Source organism: Scatophagus argus, chromosome 17, assembly GCF_020382885.2.
Source record: "Scatophagus argus isolate fScaArg1 chromosome 17, fScaArg1.pri, whole genome shotgun sequence".
Classification (NCBI taxonomy): Eukaryota; Metazoa; Chordata; class Actinopteri; family Scatophagidae; genus Scatophagus; species Scatophagus argus.
Window position 1 is genome coordinate 19,797,952 of NC_058509.1, and position 4,570 is coordinate 19,802,521.

The following is a 4,570-nucleotide window of genomic DNA, read 5'->3' on the forward strand; positions in this document are numbered from 1 at the left end:
CCCAAAGTTCGGTTTCAAAGAAATAAAGCACAAAAGTTACAGGAGAGGACACGGTGCAGGAAGCTCTGCAGGTCTGGAGCACTAAAGATGTCTCATTCTTAGTTGAAACATGAAATGAACCAGTTTTTCACACTGGTGATAAGCAGATATTTGTGCTAGCCCATACTGAATTTGGTCATTTTCAAGCTGAATATCAATATTTAAAGTGAATTTGCATTGACTTCGTTTTTTTAGGGTTTAAAACCAAACTGAATTCAAATTCAGATGGTGGGCTGTAGCCCAAGCAAGCTTAGATCAATCCCATGAATTAAATTGATGATATGAAATGACATGAGAGTGTGTACTCTTCTAAATTTGAACTGGAATGCTACAATCCTGAATTTTTTAAAATTTAAGTGGATCAGAAATTCTTTTAGCCCAGTGTAAACTTGGTTGAACAAAACAATCTCAAAGTCCACTTATTGACTTGTTTTGGAGTCAGTGACAATTCAAAAATGTCCAGTGTCACAATTTACTGCTTATTAAAGTACTTGACTATTGGTAGTGCATCTATGGGTAAGTTTAGAGACAGTAATGTGTGAACTTTATGTGTTGATTGTGAGCACTTTCAGGACTTCTCATCCATGTTGCCTCAAACAATGAGTTTGACAGTTCATTCTCAACCTTGGCAACAGCAGATGAACTTTATTAAATTTGATTGCATTCAGATCTTTAAATAAAATGTGAATTGAAAACCTGATTCAAAACCAAAATAAATACATTCGCCATCTGGTTTTGGGTACAAGTATCTTCCCCTACAAAACACCCTACAATGTTTGTAAAGATATAAATTTTATATAACACTGTTGCAGAGATGAGATGAGTCACTCAGCTTTGTGCATTTTATTCGAAATAAGAAAGCAAGACAACCCTTTAGGGAAGTGAAGGGTTCTGGGTCTCAGCAGTACATAATAAAAACCCATCCACATTCCATCCCGGCTCAGAAATACATATCATAAGGGAAACCAGAGCTGTTTTTATTTCTAATGTGTTTGAATGTGAATAATGTCATGGAATTCTGTCAGAATGATATGCAGTGTTAAGGAATACTTACTCCTATCTCAATGTAACATAGGAAATGCATTCCCTTGGCTCTCTCTCCGTCTTGCTCTCCTGGTGAGAGAGGAAGGGAGGCATCTTGGTGTTTTTCTTTTATTGAAGCTGGAAAACTTTCACAGCCGAAGAATGTCCACATCCACCCCTGAAGCACCAGGCCAGCCCGCAGGCGCCTGACCGCAGCAGGGACTGTTATCTGTTCCTTTAGGACACAACTTCACAATGCTGAATTACTCTTGTTCGTTTCTGTTGAATGTTGTACCGACGTAACTGTAATACTCTACTATCTAGCTCACTGCAGAGGTGTTATATAAATGGTGTGTGCTTTGCATTCCAATTGGCAGCTCTGTGGAAAAGACGCTCTGTTATTTGTCCTTGGGAACATCAACTCACATTCAAGTGTGGGGGGAAAAAAAAGGAGGAGGAACTGGAACTTGTTGGGCTGATCTGTACAACCAGGCTGTACTCCACACATACATATATTATTTGGGACAATGAGAAAGACAAGCCCACGAATGAAAGAAATGGACGAACAAGGCACCTCAGCACCTAATATAGTTGATATGTTCTGTTCCTGTTCCATGTCAAACAACAGAGCTGCCCCCCACCACCCCCTCCTCAGCTATGGAGCCAATCTGCTGTCGTCAATCAATCAACCCCAATCAATCGACAGCCATTTGGTTAACAGGTCAATTTATGAACTAGGATTGGACCGATATGGGATTTTGAAATTTGATTTAGCTGTAGACAGTGGTTTGAGTCAACAATCAGATACTCTTATCTGATTGCCCCTCAACCTGCCTTGACCATTACTCAGAATCCATTTCAGTATCATCTCAACAACTACCCCCTACAGAGTGTTATTACCCTGATTTAGCACTTAGTTTTGTTTATATAGCTCACAACTTCATCAACCTTGTTTCCAGCTGCAGCAGACAGCTATTAATAGCATCAAAGCTCTGCTAAACCTACCCAAAATCTAATGGCATTCAAACAAAGGTAACAACAAGCTAACTAGCACCAGAGCTAAAAGAGGTGAATTTTGCGCTTACAATACGTTTTTCAGGCCAGAGAGAAAACTCCAAATGAATGCTAATGTTGTCCTGCGTTTGCTGGATGTGTAGCACAGACAAATGTCGGCTAACATGTTAGCTATAACTTCACAAGGTGATAATATGTCAGTTTAGTGTTCATACTTTGTTCTGCTGCCCCCAGGTACCACTGTTCACATTTGGATAATTATCAAGAAAGTCAAAGTTGCATTTTTAAGAGTTTTAGGGGAAATCTCTTTCTAAATTTAAATATCAAAATTACAACTACTTGTTCTCTTCCTGGAATACTCTTGGTAGTGTATTCACACTTAAACACACAAAAAAAGAAAAACTAACATTGATGCCAATTTAGCAGGCTGGGATGAAAGATTTATGATATTCTGTTATTCTGTGTTTACAAATTATCCCAACATGGCTACCTATATTAGCCTTGTAATCCTACCCTATATATTATGAGGAAATGCTGTTTTGAAAAATTATATATTTCTTAATTTATATTTTTATTATGTTTGCAATTGCGACATATTAATTATTTTCGCCGGTGTCTGTGACTCAGAATTCCAACTAGGAGGGTGGCATGAACAAAGACATGAACACAGCATTTGTTTACTAGTTAACTAGCTACGAATTGAAAGACAAAAACATAGCATAACAGTTATGAAAACGCAGCCCCACATATCGGTCTAACCCCAGATATAACACCTTACCCAGGATCCAGAAATCATGACTGTGAACCTCAATATCAATCACGAACAGTAGCTCTGTTGTTATCCGTCCTGAAGGTGTTGTTGGTAGACATCACAACTGTCCACAGTCGCCTTTTTTCCACCACCAGTCATATGCAGTGTTGTATAGTCGTGTTAATATGAGACATGATGGTCACGTCTAAGTGGGCATGAGGGTAGAAGGGGCAAAGCCTGTTGTGGATTTATCCCATCAGCCTGTGCTGCCAGCCCTTATGCTGAAGTCCACCTCAGGAGCTGCTCTGAGGTTTGAGCTTCAGTCTGTTTCAGCTCTCCATTTTGAATATTGTCTTTGTTTGTACATTAACATATGCTTTTTATGTTCATATACTGTTTAACTTTACCATGAACTGTCCTGGCAAAGTAATAAAATATATTTATTTTAAAATACTCACATGTGCATCTATGACATACAACAACATATAGTGTTCATCGTAGTAATTAGCACCTTTTAGTACCTTTTATTACCTATTAGTTTCCTGACTCCAGAGTGCATTCAGATAAGGCTCTTTTAAGTTGAAATCTGATAAAAATCATGACCCGCTCCAGTAGTTTCTGCTGCAGGCTAAATTGTTTAAAACACAGTGTTAAAATGCACTGCAGAATACAAATCTGCAACTTCAAGTAGGTTACTGTCATATGAACAATGATACACTAAAACTGTCACTGTCAAAGAAAATATTAATTCTCATGCTCTCCAATGCTCAAATAATATGTACACAAAGAAAATCACAGGAATAAATCCTAATCTATGACCCCCACATCTGTAGTACGTTATGGGTGTAATGTAATATAATGCATTCATGCTGCACTCACACAACACACAACACATTCTGATCTATATCAACAGTGACAAAACATTACAGATGCGACTTATAATGAACTGTATGTTCAGTAAAAATTAAACAGAATTCACCTAAAATGGGAATATGAATGAGTTTTGTTTTTATGTTTTCAATAATTCACATATTTACCCTGATAAATAATTAGTTTCTGCTGTTGATGTACAGGTGAGGATTGCAGATAGATGTACTCCTGTGAAGTGTACTGATTCAAGTGAAAAGCTGTTTACTGCCTGACATTAGAGCATAGTATTTTCTTTGAGTCTAAACTTTAGCTCATAGGTGAAAGAGTCACTGCCTCAAAATATCCTGCTTTTTTTGGTCTTTTATCACTAACACTATCTGGTGGGACACTGATTCTACTGTAAACATTTCTATATTTCAAATATAATACTTTGCACTGAATAGTCAAGTATTTGTGCTGCACTTCACTGTGACTGCACTGTTTTGTCCATAAACAGATCCTGTAGACTCTGCTTGTTCCTCTCAGCTGACTGGTGGGAAGGTGGTTCTTTCACACATTTTAAACTGTACGCCTTAACAAAACCTTGCACACATTTAGCCTGCAGCATTAGTTACCACTCTGACTAAGGGCGAACTTGCACTACTGTATATTTTATCCAAAGGTTGGTCGAATCCACAAATACCTACACTGTCTTGTGAGATGGACCACAATAATGGCCAGTAATCAAGATATGTTGCAATTGTGGACTATACAATACTTAAGTTGCGTATTTAACCTTTAACTACACACTTTCACTGTGTAACAGGATTTGTTCAACCATTAGTGTGAAAATGATCATGCTCAGTCATAAAACAATCAGGCCTGCAGAAAATG